We start from the raw sequence: 27,008 nt of genomic DNA, 5'->3' as shown, positions 1-27,008 counted from the left end.
ACAATACAACTTGTCAAATGAATTCAGCTACTGTAAATGTCGGACGTATTGACATGACTCATGAAAGAGGATGTACATTTTAATTTTATTTAACTACGCAGTATAAACGTAAGCCGTTGCAAACCCGTGCAATATCGACAGTGTTATTGCAGCACACATTCACGCTCGTAGTTAATTAAGCAATCAGTTATTTCGGTTGTACGTGGTAACGCAGCTACAAGAGATCATTTATAGTCCTAAAGATATTAAGCCTTATGCGGCTGAAGTCTAACAGGACTACTTGGCGTTCCAGAAGAACGCGTTGACTTCTCATTAACGGTGCAACAAATTGTGCCAGAGGTGACACCTGACGGCGTGCGAGTGGCAATGTGAAAGCATCGGCATCGGGGGAACAAGCTCGTTGCCATCTTAATCCCTGAATCAATGGCGTGCGCATAAGTTTGAGTTAGCCGCGGACGAATCCTATACATTGGAGGGCCTCTGTCGACGAGAGGGCTCCGTGTCGGCCTCGTTATTTATCGCCGGAGGACATGTACGGGGATTTGACCGGCCTTTCCTTTCTCCCCCTTGTTATAGAGGAACTGTTTATAAAGGCCGCTTCAGCGACAGACCTCTCGGTTCGAGCTCGAAGTCCTCTAATGAGCGCGGTAGAGTTTCCTTTAACTTAAGGTGGACCCTATGGCCTTCGGTCACGTGTAAATAATAAAGGAAAAGGAGCCATGCTTCGGTGAATTCGGTGCACGGCGCAAGAGGCATACACCAACATTTTTTTTTTACACGTTTAGGGCGCAGATATTTTTTGGGATGTAAGTTCCATACCGTACAGAAGATATATTTTGTAGAACATTTGCAAAACACCCTTCTAAATGCCGTAAATTGCAAAAGGCTCCAATTCAAAGGCCATATTCTACAGGAAGCACCGTTTCAGGGGCGACCATTTAATACCTTTGTCAGACGGCAAACTGAAGGCCATTAGCGGAACGGCCGTATAACTTCATCTGCAGTCCAACCATCGTTTCGAATGACATCGTTCTCTGTCCTGACTTGTTGAAAATGGGAGGGGTGCACCTTTTTTGTGGCAATTATGCAGTTCATAATTGTCACAAAAACTGCGTACGCCTCCGGCTTTTAACAAATCAGGGCAGAGAACGATGTCATACGAAATAATAGTTGGACTACAGGTGAAGTTTGGACTACGGCGTTAAGTTTGCCGTCCGACTAGGGTGTAAGTGTTCCCCTCTTCTTTTCTTTCTTTTTCTCCTACTAGATCTGGAGTACCTTGTCTCGCGGTAAGCGGGCTCATATCTCCATATTTTTTCTCCTAACGTCGTCATCATCATCATCATCATCATTACCAGGGGCGTAGGAGTATGGAGAAGGGAGTCGTAAATACATGCCGTTTTCACCGCTTCCGGTTTGATGCCAAACCGACATCCGGTTTCACAGCAAACACGCTTTGTGCCAACCACTGTGCCAATTGATATAGTTATCGCTCCTGATTTGAGGAGAGAGAGTGTCGTAAACGCCTTTCTGTGGCAATTCAAATTGCCACAAAAAGGCGCACGCCTCCAGTTTTCACCAAATCAGGAAAGCCGAAGATATAATTCTGCATGGCGGCTGGTTCCGAGCGTCCTTAGTCGAGGAAGGACCGGAAGTCTTCATGTCACCGGAAGTGGTGGCGGTGGCTTGTTTATCTGTGCCCGAGAATGTCATGTATGCCCTTTCCAATACCGTTACGACCTGTTGAGTAACATAAATACCCTTCAGTTCAGCTTGCGGAAATAAAGAATGGGTGCTTATTAAATAAAAATAAAAGCTAAATATATGGCCGTTTGAGTCAAGGGAAAGAAACTCTGAAATTTTCTCTCTTTTATTTTCTAGTCAAAGAATTTCTGTGTGGAACCAAGGCAGTATACATCGGGTCAGGCATTTTAACGAGAATTGAATAATCAATCATATATCGAGCAATGTTTTTTTCCTAAATGCGTGCCAAATATCGTTAATATCACCGCTATCAAACAAATGTTAAAGTTTGCACACGTACGACACCGCACATCCCTACGCCACTGAGAATGCCCATAATGACATTTGCGTGCATACTACTCAAACACGGGAAGCAGTGGCATGGCCGAGCGGGTTAAGACGTCGAGCTCGTTGGTCTTAACCAAGGTCTTCTCAAGACTGGTAGGAATTGGTAGGAACTGGTAGGACATTTGAATACTACCACCAGCCGTGCTGCCTGACGTTTTCCCTGGGTGTTCCGAAGACTTTTCCAGAAGAATTTCGGCACAGTTCCCCATGAAGTCGGCCCCGATCGCACGCATACTAGACCCCCTGTTCCTCACTCCTTCCTGCTGTCCTCTCTTCATTTGTCCACGTCTGCACGCTGCTCATAGCCACAGTTGCTTCGCGGCACTAAAACGGAACTAAAAAGCTACTCACACCTTAAAATTCTTTGCTCCGCACCCGAATTCGCGGTCGTTCACGCCCATCACGTCAGCTTCCAGTGTCCCTCAGGCGCATACTCAACAATCTCTTAAAACATTCACAACACCGCGACACCGTCACCTTTCTGGTGTAGATAGCGCGCCGGCCCATGTTCGGAGTTTATGGTTCTTTTCCGTAATTCTTCTTTAAAGCTATCCACACTACAGTATAGTTCATCGTTTCTCCGCAGCGCGCCGACAGCGTTCGATCTCTAAGCGATATGGGGAACGGAACAGTATCGTACCATCGCGGCACAAGTGATCTTCCGGTGAATATACACAATAATTACGAAAGAGAACCATCAACGCCGAACATCGGTCCACACTTGAAAAATGACGGTGTCGCTCCCTATAGGTCGATCTCGCAGCGAATAATTATTTCCCACCGTACGCGCTTTACACGCTCACTGTCCAGCGAAGCAAAGGCCCCACAGTGTCCTCCTTCCTTCTCCTCTGTCCTCCCTCCACAGATATTCATTCACGGCCACTCTCACATTCAGATCGTTTTCGGTCGCAGCTACTCGCGAACCGACATACATTCACGCGGATTTCACTTTCTTTATTTCCGTCTTTGTTCTTCAACATCCGAAAGATGGGTGTACAGCAGCCTACAGCGCCTAGCTTTTGCTGTCGTTAATATCAATCAGCTAATGCAAAAGAAGTAATCTGATAAACGAAACGCCATTACTCCGGAACGTAGAAAAAAAGAAAAGAAAGAAAAAGATCTGTGTCCTTGTTTACGGTCTGCATGGCTAAACAGGATTTACATCTGTTTATTTCCCGACGGAGACTAATTCGCGAAAGAACGATGCCTCGGCCGCTGTCCGAGGAGAATTATTGTCCACTTGGTTTTTGGGTCAAACGTGGCGGTGAAGAGTAATGCGTTCCGTCTTGGGTTTACAACGGCCGTTTTAGAGCAGTCGTCTTCGCCGTCTTCTGCCATGATGACAGGCCGTGTTTTCAGTTAAGTGTTGTTGTTGTTTCTCGTACGAGAAAAGCATGTCGTAAACAGCGAAGGAGTAAAAAGAGGTGAACGTACATCTTTTAGTTGTTGCCGAGAAGAGAAACACCATATCGTAATTCGCCGGACGTTTTAACCAAATAATTGTTGAGCCAAATAAGTAGTCATGTGGCCAAAATAGCATATTACGGGATGGCAAATTGATGTTCTCGAGATGGAACACGTAGAAAGGACAAATACATACAAAACCTCAAGTGCCTAATAAATTAATGATGAAACAACAACAGATGCCGCTTGCGTCGATCCCGTCGTATGAACGTGTATGAGTGTGAAAACACGTAAGAGTGAAAGTGTAGTGAGTGTAGTAGTAGTAAGAGTAAGTGTAATAGTAAGAGTGAAAGTGTGAGTGAGATAGTGGTTGGTTTTCCCTTCAGATGAAGCACCCTTGGAAGTCGCTGGGGAGGTGTGTTAACCTTAACTCAATTGGTAAGACCCTGGATCGGTAATCCAGAAGTTGTCGGTTCGAGCCCTACAGCTGGCTAACCCTTTCAGTGACTTCCTTCACTGAAAAGGTGCATATTACGTGATTTGTGAGGGCGCCGTACTACTTATCTTTGCCGTGCCGTTATCCTTATATGTTATTATTGTATGTTTGGCATAAGTCATCTTTAGCATGATGTTAGCTTTGATACTGCAGCTGAATAAAATGAAACTGATATTGACTTAAAGGCATGATTCTAATTTAAATCGGAGATCTAAAACCACCGAAATAGAGTGTCCGCTGTATAGCTGTAAAGAGTGTATAGCCGTCGCAAAAAACCGTGTCTTATGCACATTATAGTTTCGGATGTTGTTCAAGGACGCACAATGCATAAATACGTAATTATGCCTGGTTTAATTATACATAGCACTGCATCATAAAGTTCACCAGCGCGTAACGTGGCGCGTAGTAACGTCGCGATTGTTCTTTCGAAGCACTAACGTTGAACGGCGACGCGTAGTAACCGTAGCGTTATATCATTAAGACAATTATACATAAATATGAATTACTTATCATTATCATTAAAGACCTCAAATAATTACCGTTCATTAATAGCAGTTAGTGTTATCGCTAACACATCCAAGAACGACGAGCGTATCCGTAGATTGATCCGTATAAGGTTGAGCGTATCCGTAATTTATGTTGAGGTTAGTCAGCAACAACAACTTTATTGTGAGATGATGAATGGGGAGCCAGCAAGGGTACCCGAGACATACAACGATACTGATATTCCAGGCCTCTACGCACGAAGTAGCGTCTTGAAGAATAATCTCGCTTCGTAGTTGTCTTCCCACGAAATGCCACGAATTGTAAGAATCAGCTCGCTGTCTCACCTGAATCGTTATCAGACGAGTGATTAGGGAAACGGTCAGACGAGAGCTACCGCTTATCTGTACGTAGGCGCGCGCTATCATGCGCGACGTGCATCAGCAAAAATTTCTTTGTCGAGATTTGAGGGGAGGTATACTAACGACGAACTGCAACACTGACTCGCCACACTGCTCCATTCCGACGAGTCGTGAACTGCTATGTGATGAACGCGGACGTCGGTAATATAGCGGGGCGACTTTCCGTTTACGCAGAAGTGATGTTTGTTTGTTTGCTTGTCGTTATTACTGCTGGTGGTGGTGAGCGTACATAATTAATGAGTTAATGGCACTGTGCGAAGCAACAGGTATGCGTCAAGAAAAGCAAGGTGAGTGGGACCTGTTAATATCACTTGCGCGTCCGTGTCTTAGTCTGCACGTGCGTACAACGTGTTGCCGCGCGCAACGCTTGCTGACTCGTCTTTCAGTGATTGGATTCCCTGAGCTCGTGTTTGTCTGTGTTTTGCTGTGCGTATGTGGGGTGGGGGGGCTCTACGTTGGTGGGAGGCTCTTTCTGAATCGATGGTCATAACGCTATTTGGTCGCTTTCGCTTTTTTTTTTTTATAAATTTCGTGTTAACGCCGCGAAGCAACTGTGGCTATGACGGCGTACAGACGTGGACATATGGAGAGCACTAGGAAAGAGTAAGGAATGGGAGGGGGGGTTAGTATGCGTCATGGGGCGACTTGAGGCAGCCGACCGGTGATTATGCCGTTGGAGCTGGTGCTTGCTTTGGTTTCGTCCCCTATCGAAGTACAAGCATTTTGATTGTTGCTGTTTTTATCAACCGTGATTCAACTAAGCGTTCAGATTTGGAAGTAATTTCTATTTAAAAGTGCTGAAGATGATTCGATGCAGCACCTCGTTGGAGGAAGAAAGTAATATTCGGTGTGCGCGTTAATTTTGCATACTTAAAGCTTTTTTAACTCTGAAATCTCAACATGCCGCACACAGCGTGTAACGTCGCGCACGTCGAGGCAATAACGTACAGGTCCCGACAAAAGTTTACGGAAAACGCGAGCGATGTGTTTCCTCCTCAGTGCGACACCCTACCGGCGAGCGGAAACGGGCTCGTTTACTCGTTCAGGGGGGGGGGGGGGATGAGTGCGCTGGTAGTGACACACCGCGGTAGTTTCGGTATCGCTTGGATGTGTTCAGAACGTGGTTTCAATTGGTGTCGCTGCCGGCGCACTCCTTCACCCCTCTGAACGAGTTAACAAGCCCGCTTCCGTTTGCCGCTAGGGTGTCGCACCGAGAAGAAAATACACCGCTCGCGTGTTCCCTAAACTTTTGTCGGGACCTGTACCTAACCAACCTACACCCTGCCCTCAAGTTGCTGACCTCTAGGCAGAGTTCGAACCTATGACCTCGGAACCAGTAGGCGGACACGTTCCTTCTTCTTCTCAGTCTTCCTCGCATATGATGGCCATAAGCCACTAAGGGAGATTGGCTAGATTGGCCTGCTCGAGTACTACGGCTCTTATTTTCTTTCGTCAGTCGTTCGGTCGTTCGCAAAGACCAGAACATAAAACTACAAACAAGTACACGAACGCGTAAGCAGATTCACATAAATCATCGCGATACGTATTAAACTTTTGTTTCGACGCAAGCATGCAAAGTCATCGAGGTCTTTCGTTGCACCCTCCCGTTCTCCCTCGCTGTCGGTTATTAGGCGGAGAGGGCGTGCATAGTTGTCAGACTTGACGTTTTCGATGTCGCTGTTCTCTGGATGGCACGCGGATGACAGAGGAGGTTAATGGGGAACAGCTGCTCCGCAACAGCCGCTAATTGCGCTAAGTGGCTCAATTACAGCTCCCTCTTCTGCCACCAGAGGGTGGGGCGGCGCCACAGTCGACGGTGATCACTTTCCCTGTCGTTAGTGGGCGTCGCACGGGGATTGCATCACAAGTAATGACGAAAATGCTCTTTTGGCTTCCGCAAAATGATTTGATTATCACGGGTTCCCTCGGTGCATATACTGCAAAGCAATGGAGCGCGAGACTTCGGGATGAGGTAGGACCCTTTCAGATGACGTATTTCAAATTACCTTTCATATTAAACCCTTCTTGCTTTGGAGGGCCGGCCAGTAACTAAAATTATTACACAAGATGTGATGTAATGTGATAGAAAAAACAAACAAACAAGGGATTTAAGTCATGACAAAGTCAGACTGGCTACCCCAGACCACTTAGCCGCAGTTAGGTGAAATAAATAAAAAAAGGAGAAAACACAGTAGAAGGAGGGAGAGAAACATCCCGAACTAGTGGGACCACTGGTCACAAACGAGGGACAAGAAAGTGTCACAAAATGTCAATCAGATGCGTTTCTTGAAGGAAACGTGGGAGCGCTTTCAATGCAGTCGCTTGATGATTGAATGGCTGTGGACCCAGCAGCTTTACAAGGTCAAATGGCCGGGCGTCCAGGCGAGCCAGACTTGCTTCTAGTGTCGTGCGACTGACGGCATACTTGGAGCACCTCAGGAGGATGTGCTCTGTGTCCTCGACAACACCGCGCAAGAAGTTAGCTGCATCTTTGGGCATTGTGCCGGAGACACGTTCGTTATAGGAGATATAACATTAACATATCATCATATAACATAACGTTATATGCATGAGCGTTATAGGTCAAGCGAAAGATGGCAGTCGAGTAAGAGGCACCAGCAGTGGGATGCGAACGCACGCCCTCTGACTGCCGGTCGGAGATACTACCAACTACACCATGCTAGAGCTACCCTCTCCAACATACCAATCCACTCTAGGGAAAACGGGGACACGCGCTTCCCCTCAATACATTATCTCTTACATTGTTGCCAGACACTCTCACATTCACACTTACGAACACACTCGACACGACGTGCGGCATTTTTCTCATGTAACGTTGTTAGTGGATAAGGCAATTAAACATACACAGACTGCGCGTTGTGAGGCTTGTGTTGTATTTGTCCTTCTAATGTTTCATTGCCTCATCTACTACAATACGCTTTATAGGGTCATCACTGGCTTTAAATTTTTGGCCACGTGGTCATGTAAAGCTACTGACGGACGTACACGTTGGTTGACCCAAGAAAGCCATTACTTTAAAAAGAATCGTGCATGAAGGAGCCAGCCAGTGTCAGTGGCAGGTATAGATTGCGCACCTTTATGGTTCATGATTGACTGGTAAAAGAAAAAAAAAAAGGAAAGGGAGAACCGCGCCTCTCTGATTTCAGCGTTCATAGTGCCTCGCCTCATCACATCGGGCCTTTTTAGATCAGTGGGACAAATCAATACATCTGCGATAATATTAGAGAACTACAAAGTACTTATGTAATTTTCTATGCAAACCTTTCTAAAATTAACTGCTTATAAAGCGGGACTGTATTTACTGTTTCCTACTGTTTCCTAGTACTGGAAACAGTCCTAGTACTGTTTCCTAGTACTGTACTGTTTCCTAGTACTGGATTGGGACATGGGCAAACAGATCAATGCACATTTGACAAGCACTACAACCGGATTCAGAACGTAAGCTCGCAAATCTGTCAGGTTTCAGTAGGGAACGTATACGAATATAATTGTACGTTCACAGCGTACTGCTTTGTTGACCACAGTTTAACACACCGGTTTGAGTTTAACGGAGTTTCCTTTAATATATCATATTCATTATATCATGTCATTATATATATCAAGTATACTATTGGACTGGATTGGATATGAAATAAAAATGTGGTGAGGTTAGTTCCGACCCAGTCAGGACTGGCTACTCCAAAACGTATTTGTGAGTGGAACAATAGAACCAGAAAAAACGAGAAAGAAGAACAAGAAAACATGAAAGAGGCAGAGTGGGTCAAACAGAAGAAAGCATAAGGGAAAAGGGGGTAAAGGCAAGGGAAGGGGAGACGTTAGGCATGCCACAATGCGGGACGAATATGTGTCTTGACTCAAGCGTAATGCTGCCAATGCACGTCTACCAGCCATGCATTGCAAATGTTTATGAAGTCTTACAGTGAGTCCCGAATGTTCATAGAACATGCATGTGCCGTGTGGAAACCGTGCGTTGTAAACTGCTACGTTTCACATCATCCGTGTTACGTGTTACCATTAATGTCTGAACGTGCGTGAGGTGGCACAGAGCATATCAAGCTAGTCATCTGGTCAATACGTCACAGAGGCGCGAAGCCCATTTTACAGCATTTGGCGGAAGATCAAGTTTGTGTATAGTTTCTGTGGGGGCACACGTTGTAGGGGCATTGGTTCAATTATCCCGCTGATGTATTAGGACCTATGATGAAACCTGGTTATTGTCGCCGTCTTATAAAGCACAATGACGAACCCGAGTGTCATGCTTATGAAGGATTCGCGACGAATATATATTTATTGCGAAAAGAAAATTTCGAAACCAGCTTTGTTCCTACAACTAGTAAGTGACATTAGGAGAAAAGTACGCAAAAGTACGCACTTCATTTTCATTATGGTTTTGTACAAGGGGCATGAAATAAGAGACACAATAACCGGTTCGGGACTGATTAACTTTGTACGAGCTACTCGTAATGAAACAAGGGAAAGGGTGCAGGCCAGCTGGTATAGATCCATGAAGAAGACCGAGAGACACGGACACAGAAGGGGGAGGGGACGACACACGTGTCGTCTTCTGTGTCCGTGTCTCTCGGTCTTCTTCATGGATCTACTCATAATATTTCTTAAGTATGAGGCCGCAAAAACTGGCATGCTCATAAAAGAGAAAAGAAACTAGCTCACCGTGTGCTGGTCATTTCGGAATGAAAACATCTTTGCAGAATGAAAATTGGTAATATCGATGAAGTTTTTCTGATAAAATGTCGAACTCAGGCTCGTCTTAGGATGACGTTTCTTTTCGTCTTTCTTTTTTTTTTTTGTGCTACTTTAGTTGCGTCGAGGGCGTGCACGTGGTCTTGTCTCAGGATACAATACCATGACTTTCCATCATGGACATATATATTTCCATCACTCTTCTATTCTCATATGTCGGAAAATATTCCCCAACATTCCACAGGACGCGAACGAACGGGGGCATTCTTGAAAGACTATACCTCGTCCACACAAACACTTGCTAGTTTTTCTCATTTTCATAATGCACATTTCCCCCTTTACATAAAAGCCCAGTAAGAAAAAATTGACGACACAGCCATTTCACTGAACCTTGGTGACTCCCATTTCTCGAAAGCTTTTTAGCTGCTCGGGACGTGCGCTACACCTGAAACTATAATGGCGTTCAGTTTTTATTCATGAGAGGCTTCTTTAATCTCAACCCAAACAGAAGCACAGCCGTAACTTAACGCTTCCCATTAAAACGATCGCGGTGCTCTGATCCGGGTCTGTTTGAACAAAGGATTTTCTCATCCTCCTCCTCGTCCTTCCCTTTATCCCGTAGTTTTCCTCGTCTTCTCCTTCATTTGAGAAGGTTCTTCCCGCTTCGTGTGTCATCTTCATTTCTATGCGAACCTTGCAAGAAGCCCGGTGCGGCTAAAACAATAACTGCGTCGTTTATATAATCGCGCCGGGCTCTATTTCCAGGATGCGTTCCGAAATCCCACGGCTGAATTGTGTCGCGCGCTCGTATGTTTTTCGGCTATACCAAAGAGTGAACGAGGAAAAAAAAAATATATATATATAGTATTACAAACACAAATTTTTCCCGGAGCTAAGCGCTCGTTTCTGGAGGCTTTGTCTTTGAGATGGTCTAAGTGAAACAAAGCAATTTTATGCTGTATGGTAATTACTGCAGCTTCATGTTTCCGTCTTTACATGTGCCAGGATGCTCTTTGAAGGCGACTTTTATATACATTCGACTTGGGAATATAGTGAGAGTTCCGTACTTTCGAAATTTCCGTCTTGCTGAATGCTAAAATAAATGCTAATGAAATGCTCTTAATCCGTTTGCACGTTTCTCGGCATGTACATTTTCGTCAACAATTGTTCTCTTTCGGCATTTAAAGTTACGTCGTTTTGGGAATACATCGTACAGATTGCGTGACATTCCAAATTAAAATATTATCGCGAATTTCAATTTGTCAAAGTGAGATATTAAAATGATGTCTCAACTCTGTGTACAGAGCTAAGAAGTTAGAATTCTGGATTATCGTCATTGTCGGTATCTTCTAATTATGAGCGATCGTAAGATTGCGATGAACTACCTTATTGTTGTAAAAAAAAAAAAAAAAAAGAAGACATAAAAATCCCGAAGAGCAAGAGCTACATTTCCCCTTCTTGTCTTTCGAGTGAGGACCGCTTCTTTGTGCCAGGCGTTTGAAAAAAAAAAGAAAAAAAAGACAAACTTAAACAATAAGCGATGAGGAGATCAAGCCAAGTCAGTGTAACAAAGTTTGGGTGAGGCGCTGCTCGTTTCCTTTCCCTCCTGTGTCTCTCTATTTTATCAGGTGGATAACTGGATTTCTTATCTCATTGAAGTAATGATGGGAAAAGCGATTTTTTCCTCCGCTTCTCCCTCTACAACGGGATTTATCCTGGAGCTCTTGACCGACTGCATTCATGACGACGGTATAATCTTATGTCTCACTAATGTTATACAATGCCTGGGCTTCGGGTTCAAATAAGGAAGTAAACCTTGACATCGGAAATTGTTACTGCTCTGGTGTAGGAAGGCTACGAGGCTCTGATCCGATGCAGATGAAAATGGCAGTCATACGTGAGAAAAATATATCAAAATTTTGAGTGCCGTCGGTAGTAACACTCCTTTGCGCGTGTGTCACTTCCTTTGTGAATACTTCCCTTCACAGAGACACGGCATATGGTAAGCTACACTGAAAGGAAACATGATCCCAAGCAGCACGCCAGTATTGGTGCAATATTGGATCCATATGGGCTGCCAATATTACCAATATTGGTCCAATATGGGCTGCCAATATGGGACCGATATGGGGAGTGCAACCAGGCTCCATATGCAAGACTCTAGATGATGGCTTGATTCAATGGAATTGGTTGACGAAGAAACGGTCCGCCCTGATGAGATGGAAATACGGTAGTCATTCAGAATGCCAGACATGCGGGAATCGAACTCGCACCTCTTGATTACGATATTTCGATCCTCCATGTTCCTAGGCAACTTGAAGCTTGTGCTGCGTTCCTGCGTCACCAAAAAAGAAAGACCTCTGACGTCTGACATCCACGTCGTCTTACTCTTAACTACCTCAGGAATACGCACTAAGGAATTAATTACTAAGGAATAGCAAGTCGTCCTTTCTGGCTGACTTTTCCGGTCAAAATCAATAGATCCCCCCCCCCCTAAAATAACTTACTTTCCATCATGTCGCCACGATTCATTCGTCGTAGCACACCACGCTACTATTCAAGTGCTCCTGGCTGTCGTTTTGCGTTTCAATCGCTACAAATATATTAAAGTGCATTGTGCAGGACATAGTGCTGCACACCATATTGTGTTGTTCATGTGCATGCACAAGCTTCCGTACGGTTTCCGTATAACAAAACATGATGAAGGAGATGGCATTAGAGAAAAATGTGGAATAGGCATAAATGATGCATAAGTGATGTGATGTGATGTGATAAAGAAAAAAATGGGGATGGGGGCCTCGCATAAGTAATACATTTTGTTGTCAGGCGCTTTTTTCTAATAATCATCGAGGTGCCTGTTTCAAATGCACGGCAACATGCACACGCATCCAATGTCCACGGTAACTGTCTTTAAAACTGAACCGTGCCGCCTCTGACAAAGACATTAAGTTATAGATCACGTATAACAGGAAGGCCAAGACAGGCTCACTCTTATTTTCTCGAAAAGCATCCTCTGTGCAAACTACAAAGCCTTGTTGTGGAGTTTGCTCTTCCAAGGCACAGTTAACCAACAGCGTGTCCCAGTCATGCGCGTGATGCTCGTCTCGCCAAGGAGAGGTTTTACGCTGATGAAAGCTCTCTTTATTTTTATTTTTTCCTCTTCCTCGTCGCGTATAGCGAATACATCATTTCAGCGTGGATTTTTCCTAGCACAAAGCGGGGTTAGAGCCATAAGCGTTGCGCTGCACCGCGATAGAAGCTTTACGACGGAGCCCTGTGTCAATATTTAACGCCATTTCCCCCTAAGCCCCTCGGGGCAACATCTTCGGCCAGTGCTTTGCACTAATGGCGAGGCCGCATTCAGAAGACAAGTCCGTCGTAGGTCAAGGCATTTTATGAATGGTCGTGGTTAAAAAGACATTTGTTAGACGCACTTAGGCTGATTCGGTGGTCTTGAATGCGTTGCAGCTCTTGATATGGCCTCGATATACGAAGAATACGCGGAGAGGTATGTCGCATTTATTGAAGTCGCTGTCTTGCTTGGCGACGTTGGAGCTACAATCCATGACAAATGAATAAAGGAGTAAACTGAGGAGTGGTTACATTTTCATGGTCATCTAGGTTGCTAGCATTGCTTCCAGAACTGCTCCTCGAAATATTTTCCTAAGCTAGATTGCAATTACTTCCCGTTTGAGTCCTCTTAACCTAAAATTTACTCCACTGCAATGCGAATAGTCCAAGGGTAGACTTCGCGCAGAGTTCCTTGGCACAAGAGGACTAAAAGTACTGTTTTTACAGCGATAGCAGTCCCTCTAAAAAAAAAGGAGTACTTTAACTCCTTTTGGGGACTAAATGCATTGCCACAAAAAATAGTCCCTTTCGGGAGTAAATGTACGGGGGTAAATGAATGTCACAGAGTGGAGACTGCATTTCACGCGCTGTTGTAAGACTCCCAAGTACATAATTCATGTGCATGCATGAAAATACTTTGAAGCAAACCGTCAACCGTAATATATCGAGTAATATAAAATCTTGCGCCATACATAGGGCACAATTCGCGAAGAAGGATGCGTTAACTGTTTCTTACCCTGTGTGGCTGGAAAATTGCTACGTTGGCTGAGTTATACAGCCTTATTCCGTTCAAATTGACCAAGGGCACATATTTACGTAGACTGTTGCATTCAGGAGATCATTCGCGAAGTTCAGTGACAATTTCCAGTCCTGGGGAGTAAGTATCGGATTAGGGGACTAAAATGGGGAGCAATTGCAGACTAGGGGAGTAGAAGCTGCAATTACTCCCTGTTTTACTCCTTTTTTTCTTAGAGTGTATATGCTAAGTTAAGCATAGCGTGCGTGCGTGCGCTGTGTGTCCCAGATATCGCGGCGCGGTGAGTCACAGAAGAAACGCGCTGTGAAGGTGGCGTGACGCGACATTTGGTATCACGTGAGGTGTGGTGATGCAGGTGGCGGGAGTAAAAAGCACAAGACGCAAGGCCTTTCGCCGAGGAAGGCTCTGAGTGAGGGCTGTTGTCTCGTGTACTTGCAATACGAACTCGATCGGAAAAGATTGTAAAGATTCCTAAACTTCTGAACAGGGTTCGAATTGCAGTGCATTGGTAGTAAATAATTACGAAATACTAACATATTATATGTTAAGAACTTTCAAACACAGATAAATAATTGTGTTAAATTCTGCCCACAATGCGTAGCGGCACAGTTGTCGCTGTATTTCAGCTGCGAGTACCAAAGGTTGCACAGCTGATTGTTTTCTTTTGTTTTTTTTTTAGAGAGAGAGAGAGTGTGTAGTTGTAGAAACGCGGCGCTGCTGTCGATTTCCCTAACAGGAAAAGCGGCAGAGTTAGCTGGAAAACCGGCAGCCGGCTGCTTAGTAGTTGTAGTAGCTTAGTAGTAGTAACAGCTCCATATTTTTCTTTCATTTCCAATTCCCTACTATAGTGTGTGCTAGTGTCAAGGGTTTTGTCCACATATTAAAAAAAATAATATCGGCTAGATCTTCTAGAGCTTTCTTGTCTTGACGCTGACGGTGTCGTCTGCTAAGTTCGCAGTACCGGTATTCCGGCACCGTGTGAATCGTCAACATAACACGGGGCGGAACGTCGGCTCCCCGTCAGCAGTTTCTTCCGCTAGAAACTTCCGTGAGAATGTCGCTAATGTGAACACAGGGTGAGTATAATCAAGGATGAAAAGTAGGAAGTTCTTTACTGCGGTTCTGACCATTATACCAGCCGACATTAGCAGAGGAGCTTTTCCGATGCACCTTCCTCCAGAACAGATACACTGTGCCTCTAAACAAAACCGACATAGTAGACGGCGCGCTACATTTGCGTCGGAATACGATCTATTAACGCTAAAAGCACTTTGCAGCTCCTCTAAACTATACTATACGGCGGCCTCGCGACAATGGATTTCCCGTTCCATTCTTCATGACTTCCCACTGAAGCGTTACGTGCTGCCTGCTTCACCCGGCCCGTGAGGCCCGGTCACGCTTCTTGGGCTAGCTTGGAAGGGGAAACCACTCCAGCGCCGGGGATTCTGTCCACAAAAAGTTCGCCCGACATCCCTAGCGCGTACGCGCAACGGTTCTCCTCTTGCTTCTCGACTCACGGAAACCGGGGCCCGTCCAAGAGAAGAAACCCTCCGTTCCGCTCCTGGGACTCCATTGTGGACCCGTCTCTTTTGCCTGGCGAAAAGAAAAGGCAATGACAGTGGGAGGCGAGCACTAAGTTTTCTTGGAGACCCGACTTTGGTCCGGTTGATAGTGGCTCCGGGAGACGCCCAAGTTGTCGAAGGTCGCGGCCCACTGCTTTGAGCCTGAGCAGGGTTGGACTTTGCTTCTTTGTGTGTCGTGGAGCTTTATTTTGCATCGTGGGTTGCTACTAACTTGAAGGAAGTTCTTTTTTTTTTCCTCAGTGTAGGTGACGTGTGAGGAAAAGGGTCGGCTGAGTCTTTCAGACAGAGAGCGCGCGAGTTGGGTGATTTTGTGCGAGGGATCTGATGCAGCACTAAAGTACTAGAGATGGGGGAATGAACTTGGGAAAAATATTCTGTAAGACAAAAGCATACAGCAGTGCTGGATGCGTGCCATATACTGGCAATATTTGGAAAATGATCTACGGTGTTGCCTGCTCGTAGCTAATTAATATGGGCTACAAAAACACTTCCATTGGTTGCATTCAGTTCATGTATATAATTTTTTTTTTTTCATGAATAAGCCCAGCTTTGCACGTTCTTTTAATGGTAGTAGTAAAAAAGCACAATAATTGCAGCACTGTCTTCTTGAACGCAACATCAGCCGCAAGTTCCACGGCATAAATTATTTGTAGTCCTTCCTCCACGTACCTAAAAGGACATTCAGAGATGACAAGCCTCCAATCGAGAAAAGATGTAACATCTACAAATTATGTCTACCCTGTACTTACGAGTGTAAGCGATCTTCTATCCGACTATAGTCTACTCTATTGTCCGATGGATTACAGACATTGTATGTGTTATTGTGGTTTAAATACACTAGCTGTTTTGTTAATATACAAGCAACTGACAAAGGAGAGAGAGAGAAAGAAAACAAAGGAATGTAAATGTATTCAGAGAGGCTCATCATTGGTAGTATTACAAAAACGTTCTTTATAAAGAATGGCTCCGCAAGTGGTTACTTGTTCATCATGCCATGTTCCATGTCACCAAAGAAGGATGGTAGGCAACAAGACTCTGATAAACGCCAGACTGCCAACAGAAGATATGCTCTCAGCTTTAAGTTGAGAAAAACACAGTTGCAAAACGTGCGTCATTCTCACCAATAAGCTCCAACACGAGCTCCAACACGAGCTCTTGCACAGGTGGTGATCTCATCCTTCCCTTGTTGTGAGCGTGGAAATCTAAGCATCATCCCGCTCATAGCCACACCTGCTTCGCGGCGCTAACGCGCAATCTAAGCATCACCGGTTCAACTCCATGAATTTATTGCGGTTCACCCTCATCTCATCTTTCATTTGTAAATAGGCGCCGGAATGATTGTATGTAGCGATTGTAGATAAATGTGGTGGGAAGTTCATATATGAGTGTCTGTCGCGTCTTGACGTTTAATAAATTTTTCTGCTGTTTTTCTCAGTTTCTCAAGTTTAATGTTTCCCTATAAAAACAGGTTGGAGGATTGTCCGCGGTTTAGAATTATGATAAGAGGTTTTTCTCAAATACGACCGAGTTATGCAGGGAACAATTACTCCGAATCATATTCATCATCATCATCATCATGAGGAAACGATAAGGAATGTGTGCTGTGCGCCGAAGATTCACCGTACGTTAAAACGCCATCAGGTTGTGAAAACGGGTACATGGTCCAACCACTGCAACGTCGCACACAGTCAGAGTTCTCTCGCATGGAGAAACTCTAAATTATCTATGAATGGACAAGTGTAAGATGAGGGAAGCGAAGAAAAATGTCTCTGATAGCTGTCTCGACTACCCGGTGTTCCGGGCACGTGACTGCACCGATCTTCTGAGCTTTCTGTCTGAACTGTTTGACAAAAATACATTCAATTCGTCATGACGTCTTTTCAAGTTGCCGTGACGGTTGTTTTGTTTTTTCTGGAGGAGGAAGGCCCTTCATTGTAGCACCTCTCGGAAAAGCGCAAACTCGGTTTGAAGCAAACAGCGCGAACCGCCACGCAGGATGAAACGCGTTCCTGCTGGAAACGCTGAACCTGTCCTGAAAGACAAAGAGGAAAAGATGGAAGAATGGGAACTTTTTTCTTCGTTTTTTCTTTTTTCCGGTTCGAGGAAAGTAGTACAGGCAGTAAGTCGTCCTATCTGAAATTGGATGTTGCCCTTTTTTTCTTCTTTCTTCTTTCTTTCTTCTTTGTTTTGTTCTGGAAAATTTGGAACCAGGAGCAGTCATGTATTTTGCGCTGCGGGATAGCGGAGCCCAACCGGAAAATAAGCGAGTCGTGCAGTGACGTCACGATCGAAGCATCATTCAGGGCAGACAAAAGAGGAAAGTTGTCTCGTCCCAGTATGGATGGCCCCCTTCATGTGTGTTTTTGTCCAATGGCTGGGCTGCGGTCTTGCGAGATTCCCAATGTTGTCGTACTTGGATGCACCTCCACTTAGCGTGTTCTTTCTTTCTTGCTTTCTTTCTTGCTTTCTTTTTGTGGAGCAACGTACGTTTGTTTCACTGCCTTCTTTTTCGGAGGTAGTGGTGGTCCTAATGTAAGGGCGCGCCGTTGTCGGCCTCACAGGGATGGGCAGCGTCACGACAAACGCTCTGGAAGAATGTGAGTCCTGGGCCAACTTCTAAGGGAACTGTGCCGACATATGTCTGACAGCGTCTGAGGAAAACCCAAGAAAAACCCCAGACAGCCCCTCTTCAGCACAGAAGACAGACTTCTTCGAGGGTGGAGACAGGGAGGGAGTAACGTTGGGTAGACGAGCGGTCTGCCTGCCTAGACTGGCGGCACGTTGTTCGGAGGAGGGGGGAGGGAAAAGGGGGAGAGGGGAAGGGAGGGAGGGGAAGGGGAGGATCGGTTAAATTATTTGCTGGTAAGCAGCATGTGTTCCCATAGCCGCCCTTGTGGGTGGACGACCGTCTTCAAAGTCGCAATGATGTGGTGGTGGTGTGATGTTATAAGGAAGAGGGAAGGGATGGAAAGAGGGTGATGATGGGTGATGGGTGAGACGGGAGTGGTGTGGTGTAAGAGGAGTGAGGTCTGCCTGCTCAGACAAGGGGGCAAGTTTCACTCCTTTGTGAAGGGGAGAAAGAAAGAAAGAAAGGAAGGAAGAAAGAAAGAAAGGAAAGTGAGAAAGGATAGAGGATCAGAAATAAAAAGATTAAAAAAATTAAATGCTGTTATTCTAGTTAAATGATCCACCAGAGTAAACGTGGTCACGTGTTTCGAAAACGTCGAAGTAGCGCCTGATTTCAATGCGACGTAGTAGTGCATCGAAGCCGAGACGTATTAGTTACGAAAGTTTATGACCCGTGTTCCCGGCGGTAGATTGTCTTTATGGATTTCAGAATCCTTTCTCACGTTCCAAATGTCGTCACACTATTTTGCGCCTCGAAGTAGGAGAAAGCTTTCCTAAGCAACTTGCACGATGCCACAAGATCGTTGGCGTACCCAGGCCAGGATCCGAACTCACATTTTAGGGGTCGCATACATTTTCGAACGGACGAAACATACGTTTACAAACAATCTTATAAAGTAGAAATGCGAGTCCGAACTGATCGAGTATATTATCAACTGTTATATTATCTGGAGTTTTCAACGCGCTAGTAGGTCCTGGGGATTACATAACTAAATTAAAACGAATTTAACTTGAAAATGAATGAACGTCACTTTCTAGCTCCTTACAGTTAGTTCCGCATTCCATTCATGTTACATCCATTGTGAATCTTCCAGCTATATATATCTTCAACTTACGTAACGTAAAATAAATGCGTTCGCCAAGTTAAAACGCAATCCAGAACTGCATATGCATACTCACCTTTCGCAAAGACTTCGCTAAATATGTAACAGCAGTTACAACGAGTGATACGGGTGCGCTTTACAGCACGCACGTTGTTCGAGAGGCACCGAGAGGCTCTATCAGATGAGAGAGAGAGATCTAAAAACGCTTATATAAATATTGTCCATGAGTGGGTGCGTTATGAAAGCAGCCTCCGGCGTGTGAATTAATTGCCCGGCTGCCGGTAACGAATATAGCGAGAGGCTGCCGAAGAAATGCTCGGAGGTTGCAGAATTTTAAAAGGAGGCGGCGGGGGGACAGCTCGTTGTGTAATGCAGTTTCTGCGAAACTGGCCAGGGCGCTGAACCTGAAAGTGCGAGTGACAAATAGCTTGGCGTGTGCATTAGAGGAGCTGCTCGAAAGTAAGGGGTAGTTAAGGATTATTTCTATTCCCTTTTATGAGAACGTGTGCAGGTGTGTAGGTATGAAGACACAAGTTTCTTAATAGAGAAAGGTGAATGAGAAAATTTTCTGAGAAGCTCTCGCGGAAGGTTGCAGTCTCTCAGTGCCTTCAACTACTTTCCGAAGCTGCTTAGAAATGTTATGAGCTGTGTTTATTTGCGTAGCCACGAGGCTGTATATTTTAAGAAAATAATATATCATACCTGAGTCTTTTACGAGTGTAAAATCTTTTTCATTGTGATAACTCTACATTGCGCAACGGTAGCCTCTCTATTTTTCTCAGCATAACTAGCTGCATTTACATGGACAGATATGTCGACCGAAGGCTCCACACGACTAATTCAGGTCGACTGTCGACTATTCACTTAACTGTCCGCTAAGGCGCTATGGAGCTCTGTAGGATTCAGTCGACTGATCCTCGACTGAATCGCCACACTTACCTTTGAATTGCACGTTACACACAGCTTTGCCATCGCGTAAATTCTTTTACTTCGCAAATACTTTTGCAACCCTTCGACACGCCATTCTTTTCATAAACAGCCGTTCTTCTTCTTTTCTTTCCGTCTCCGGTTGTTTTGGCACGCCTCTTCTCACAATTGTACAACCGTGACTTGTATTGTATTGTAGTGCTGCATTCTACCAGCTATTCTTCTTGTTACTCCGTCTCTGGCATCCAGCAGTGGCGTATGGGAAATGACTGAATAAGTCGACCGACGCGGTTTACATGGCGGAGTTCAGTCGACATTTGTCGTTTGAACTACCCAAGTGTGTCCGTCGACTCCTCTTTTAGGTCGATATAGACCGGTTTGCACGCAGACGATATATCGACTTATTCAGTTCAGTCAACCTGTGTCGCCTTCATGTAAACGTAGCCTTCATGTAAACAGCTAATGTAAACGCAGCTAAAAAGTGCGACATAACCATTTAAGGGACTCAATACTATACCCTGTAGGAAGGGCGTAAAACTATTTTACTATTTTTCACTGACATCATGTCGTTACTGCTTTCGTTTCTTTCCTCCTTTTATTTCATTAATCAAGAGCGTTGCCTTTGTTGTTGAGACCTGGTGGTTGACGTCGTCCTACACTCATACGCATAACCCGTTGAACTGACAAATACCGCGGCCCGGTACTATATACGCGCAGGCTGGTGCTGTTCTAAGGCTCGAGTTAGAATGCTCTCGCGTCCTGCACTCGCAAGCCGTAATTTCAAAGAAATGCCTGTAGCCAGCGGACGACAACCAGCATGTTTAGCGTGGTATGCCAACATTATACATTTGTCACCATCGGCAGCCAGCACCCCACGGTCATGTCAACCAGTGCGAATCTTATATGAGGCTCGAATGCCGCATATTGGAGTTCCGAACACGTACTACATAGAGCTACTGTTGCATAGATGATTTCAGGACAAAATATGAACGACTCTTTTTTTTTTTGGGGGGGGGGGGGGTTAGCGTATCATTACGATAACAAAGGCTGCCAGGTACAAAAAACACAAGCGTGACAACCGGGACTAGTGTACCCGAAAGGGGAAATAAGTGGGAGATAAATAAACAAGTGGGATAAAAAACAAATGAGTGGGATAAGTAATTTTGGGTACACTAGTCCCGGTTTTTACTCTTGGGTACTCATTATGCGAGAGAAATGTGGGTGGCGAGTATCTAGAACTTTGGTAAACGTAGGGGATTAGAAATGCGAGAATTGTCAAGATAACTTAGTCTGTGTGCAATGCTGCGTGGATACTGTGCCTGCCACGAACGGCTCTTCGAAGCTCTTGGGAACCATAGGCTGTGTCATGCAGCTCAGTGATTTATGCGGGGTGTGGAACGTCTCCTAGAAAGGCTTTTGGGGCATGCGCTGGAGAGTTATGGTAAAGGCCTGCGTTTGCAATTAGCGAGAAACAGGTTAAAATTCGTCAGTAAGGAATGGGACGAAACGCATGTACCATTAAATGATAAGTGACAGATATTGAGCCTGAAAATACAGATGGCAAGTTTAGCCATCCCTTGATAATTCTCGCAACTCGAGATTTCTCTCTGAGCGGATATTGTTCCCCCCGAGAGAGGGCACGCACTCAAGGCCCAGGATTAGCTCTCGCTTTTCCCTCGTTTTATTGCCTAAACGAAAAATAACAAAACCGAAACGAAATCGGCGTCGTTCGATGGTACATTGCAGCTTCCTCTGCCGTTAAAAAGCTTACACAAAGAACAGGTACGTGGAGAAATAAAAATAGAATTCATTTGCAATGTAAACAGACGAGGAACATACATGATGAAACATTCCGTCCAGGTGTAACGACGCTACGCAGAAAGCGAAAGTTCCGTTCGTCTTCTGCAGCGGCAGCTTAAAATATATGCGGAAAAGATGCGAATTCCTTCGCGGTTCGCTGCATCCACAGCGCAAAAAGGCGAAGCCTTTCGCTAACTTTTCTTCCTCTTCTTTACCGAACCAACAACAGAGCTCGTTTTGTTGCCACTCTGCTCGCTTTTTAAAACTCTCAGTTGCCCGCCTGGTGGCGATGTGTCGTATGATCCTTCTTGTGCGGACTAGTTCCTGTCTTTTCAGTGATTGATTGAGCCCCTACCAACGCTTCTGAATTGCCTGTTGCAGCAAACAGTGTAACGCTCTCTAGCTGGCACAAGTGCTGGCAGTTTTACCAATACGAAAACGCACGTGTTATTTGTCCTTTAAGTGGAGCTTTTGTGCGATTTAAAGGGCGGCGCTTGATAAAATATTAGATTGAAGGCCAGCGGCACTTTGAGTACGATGACCTTTTTGAACTCTTGGTCTAAGACACGGAAAAAGTTCGCGGTTTCATAAGGGATTTGTATTGTTCGGTAGGGAGAAAATGTGCAATTGGGGTTTGTCATTATAGTTACATTTCGTTGTACGGGTTTACCCAGTGTAATGAAAACCGCGTGGCTTCAGTTGTCGCTATGTGGGTGAACAATCGCGACAGGTGACAATTGTGAGCAGGCACGATTAGACACCTGTATTAGTTTGCAGACGACGGCCCGCAACAACACGTACATCCGGGCATCCGCGCGACATCCGTGAAAGAAAATGCGGGCAGCTATTTAATGCCGTTTTTGTAGCGGGAAATATCAGGTAAAAAGTTATTCCAGTATATTCCAGTTCTTTTTTTTTTTCATTTATGGTATGAAGTTTGGAGTTGGACGGACTAAAAATAATACGGAGAGGTTGAACTTGTCACCTGACAAGTACTGCTGCTCCGAGAAAAACCTACGAAGCTATGAAGTTTGATATCTTATGATTTCACACTTCCCTTAACATTCCCTTGCCGTGTACTACGTAAAGAATGAGAAATTCGCCTAGGCGGGCTACAAACGTGGACGACTGACAATGCCGGTTCGCTGGATTTCCTACACTTCCACGAATGTCATCTCAGCTCTTTTTGCTGAGAGATCTTATTGATTGAGATTGTGTAACGTAGTATACATATAACAGTCGGTATTTTTGGCTGATTGCTCTGCACGTGTAGAATAACTTTTCCCGTGACAATAGTTGTTCAATAGAAATAGGTAAGAGAAGTTGTTGTTCGTAAGAAATACTTTCTGCTCATAAAAACATATCCGGCATTGTCTAGCGTAGCTAACGGTGTAGCTGTCTAAGCTATACAACTTTGCAATCTGAAATTGCGCAGCGAGCAGAAAAAAAAAAGTCCTGTGATATACGGGACGGCTTCCACGGTGGGGTAGCTCGCGAACACGGCTTTCTGACCGTTTGCACAGGGAGGGGATCCTATATTTTATTGATTTGCGGGGAGCTTTGAGTCGTGTGCGGTTGGGAGTTTCGCTCCAAGGCCCCTTGTCAACCGCCAGTCCAAGTGGCATTCGTCTTTGGAGCTACGTTGCCTGGCTCACTGAGCTCGGGAAATGCTGTCAGCCTGTCCGCTAGTCAGTGATCGATGGCTGGTCGAGATATAAGTTTCAAGTATTGAGTAGAAAATGCTGTTCTTTCGTGAACAAGAAGAGGATGAGCTTTGTAGCTTAAAGATCCTCCGCTCTCGACACTGTGTGCTTTTCCTCGACCTTTTGCGCTCGGCGGGTCTTTGAGCATGTGTATGTCTGATTATTTATTTTGATTCGTATACTTGAGTCCCGTCTTTTCTTCCTTTTGTAAAGCTTTCCCGTCGAAATGTTTGTAATGTAAAGATATTGTGCATAAGGTTCCTACATGTTCTCTTAAAACAGAACTTCACCATATAGCATGATGAATGTAAACCATTGTATAGAATGACGCCGTTATCACTGAGAAAGCGCGCAGCGTACGCCTTTTTGTGACGAGTAACGTAACTGTATAAACATCACGTAAAGTCGTACGCCTCCACGAACGTTTTCAACATATCAAGGAACCGAACGATGTTGAGTTTGAGTTTGAATTTAAAAAGTGAAGGAAAAAGAACAACGATGAACGATGTTATTCGGGATTGTAGTTGGCAAGGAATGTGTTATGCAGTGTGCTTCATTGCTGTGCATATGCTGTGGTGCGGGAGAAAAACCTTGGCCATTGCAGGATTTGTACGGTGGATGATGTCTTACATCCCAGAGGCCCTCTCACGGAAATACTCTCTAAAATTTGCACCCTCGTCTGTTCTCTCTCGCCTCGCTCTGACTTCTCACCAATTCTGGCAGTGAGTGCCCTAGACCTTAATATTCGGCCGTGATCATTCCTTCATCTGTTATGACATCATCTCATCTCATCCTGGCTACAGTCGTGACGCTGCCCACATAAACGAGGCCAACAACGGCAAGCCCTTTCACCGCTACCACCACCACCACCACCACCACCACCACCACTTATTCCTCGGCTTTCCTCAGACGCTGTGAGACATATGTCGGCACAGTGCCCTCAGAAGTCGGCCCAGGGTGCACGGTGCCCCCCCCCCCGTTTTCGCGACACTAGTTGAAACTTATTTTCTTTAAATGTCATTGGTTAATGACAAAGGTATGACACGTGCTGCATACCAAATGGCATATACATACGTCAGGAAATGTTACAGTTGCTGCACCGTTGTTTATGACACCTTCGAAGCGTATTTATATGTCGTACACTGTGCTTAGAAAATAAATTACATAAAGCGAAAGAACTGCGAAAACTCATACCGATGGGATAGTAAGGAGATTTGTCCAGCTCTGTCCCACAGAATTGCGCGTTATTCATTCTCTGGAAGGGACGTGCAACTTTGCTGCCGCCGCGGGGGGGGTAGCGTTCCACTCCTAGAGTGGAAAACCTCCCCACTTCATCATCACAATATATATGTTGTTGTTGTTGCTGCCGCCGCTTTGTAACAAGCAACTTTGTAACAAGCATCGTGCGGTCGGCGCTAATTTTGTTCCCGTTCCTGTTTAAACGTTGCTAGCGTAAAAGAGACATCAACTTGCGGAAGATCCTTTCGCGATCCAATTTGACGAAATCGAGGTGATTGTGAGAAGCGCTGCTTCTCCCTTGGGACTCGCGAGCTTTGTTATCTGGGGATTCTGTCTCGTGATTGCGGATTGGATCTTGCTTTAGTGTGATATATATCGTCCGGCCACATATTAGGACATCTTGTTTCGGATCCCTGCTCTGTTGGGGATTTAGAAAGATTGGCGCCGGTCGGGTAGCTTTTTTTGCTTTTTCTTTTCTTCTGCTTTTGAGGGTATTGCGGTCTTCGCGAAATGCAGTGACGTGAGTTGTATTAGTGGATTGCGTCGCAATCATGTTGCTACGGGAAGAAGATTAGTTTCCCGGAGGTATATAAGAGATATCACTTGGCTTTGTAAAATTTACTTAAAATGGACAAGGCATCTGTTTCTGCTGAATGACCGGACAGCTTCCTTTCCGAGTCGAAAGATGATACGCCTATGAAGCCTCTTATAGACGACATTGAAGCAGTGCTTGTAGGTGCGAACATATTAATTGTAAACGGTCGCACTCTAAGAGGGATTATTTGGGGCGCAATTACGGCGTCTACACTCTAAGAAAACAGGAGTAATTTTAGTCCTTTGGAGTACTAAATGCATTGCCACAAAAATTAGTCCCTTTAAGGAGTAAATGCACAAGACTAAATGAATATCACACAGTGGGGAACTGCATCTCACGCTCTGTTCCAAGAGTCCCAGGTGCATAATTCGTGTGCATGAATGTGCATGAACTTTGAACTAAACCGCGGATCGTGATATGTCGAGTGATATAAAATCTTGCGGCATGCATAGGGCACAATTTTGCAGGAAATAATCGACTCTGCAAGTGGATAAATTGCTAAGTTAGCTAAGTTACTATATAGCCTTATTCCATCGAATTCACGAAGAGCACATACTTACGTAGACTGTTGCATCCAGGATATCGCTTGCGAAGTTCATTGACTGTGTGCAGTACTGGGGTGTAAATTTCGGGGTTACGGGACTAAAATGGGGAGTAATTGCAGACTAGGGGAATAGAAGCTGCAATTACTCCCCATTTTGCTCCTTTTTTCCCTTAGAGTGTAGTCCCCTAGTTAGATAATACTTTCCATTTTGGCCCTATGACCCTGAATTTGCTCCCCGTACACTGCAAGTGGACCCTGAACTTCTCATAAACTTCCATACATTTAACCCCAAAAGGGACCAATGATTGTGGAAAGGCGTATTATTATCATTGCTCGTAGAATGTACATAGAGTGCATCTTATGCGTGATTGTAGGTATTACCATTCAGGTTCTAAGCAACACAATGCCTTGTCCCAATATTGACTGGATAGTATGTGACCAAGACGTTGTGCTGCTCAAGATATCGTTTCATGGAGTGGTCTATTTGTGCTCTCGTTTTATAGACAACGCGTGCTTGTTGTGCTCCTTGACGATAAATTTGAAAACGGGGGAATGGCTGGTTGTAATAGCACGCGAAATTTTATGCGGAGAGTCCTCGCATGGAAGCGCGCTACGTTTCTTTTTGTTTGAGATCTTATACGTTTATAGCAATCAGCAACAGATAACATTAAAAAAAAAAGAACATAGACAGATAAGATTCATTCAGTTTGTTTTGGTTGACAGTTCCGGTTTTACTTCTTTTTACAGGAACGCTCCCTGGACCAAGGGAAGGTGAGTTTAGTACTGTGCAGCACTGTCTAGTAGCTTTGTGTTGGGCATGCAGTTGACATTGTTAGATAACGCATTAAGTGTGTACCGCAAGGGGGCGATTAGAAATCGTGTATTCTCGTTTTCTCGTGTATTGTTATGCTCACATGGCTGTGACGTCAAATGTCGAGTGAGTACTACATATAGACCTTTACATACCTTTACATACAGACGACCCTATGTTTACAAACATGTGACGTCACGAGAATACCGGTTCGAGGTTACATTTTGCTGTGATGGGCAAAGAGCGGGAATAACGCATCGGCTGATAGGCTGATAGAGCTGATAGTGCCCACAAGCATGCCTTGCGCGGCGGCGTTACGTAATCAACGACGTAGTCAGGTCGTCTGTGC

The 27,008-nt window shown here is 44.9% G+C and overlaps 1 protein-coding gene and 1 long non-coding RNA gene across 3 annotated transcripts in view; one reads left to right on the top strand and one right to left on the bottom strand.

Moving 5' to 3' along the window:
• LOC135388860 (lachesin-like) overlaps nucleotides 1-27,008 on the bottom strand; it is a 184,926-nt gene that overhangs the window by 34,528 nt on the left and 123,390 nt on the right. The gene's annotated exons all lie outside the window — the stretch shown is intronic.
• Nucleotides 1-27,008, top strand: part of LOC135388864 (uncharacterized) — a 173,133-nt gene that overhangs the window by 134,561 nt on the left and 11,564 nt on the right. The window contains exon 3 of the long non-coding RNA XR_010421523.1: nucleotides 26,596-26,619. This is a non-coding gene — a long non-coding RNA (uncharacterized LOC135388864). The remainder of the gene's footprint in view (nucleotides 1-26,595; nucleotides 26,620-27,008) is intronic.

Source organism: Ornithodoros turicata, chromosome 3 (genome assembly GCF_037126465.1).
Source record: "Ornithodoros turicata isolate Travis chromosome 3, ASM3712646v1, whole genome shotgun sequence".
Taxonomy (NCBI): Eukaryota; Metazoa; Arthropoda; class Arachnida; order Ixodida; family Argasidae; genus Ornithodoros; species Ornithodoros turicata.
The sequence above is the reverse complement of the archived record's forward strand: the minus strand, read 5'-3'. Positions and strand labels throughout refer to the sequence as shown.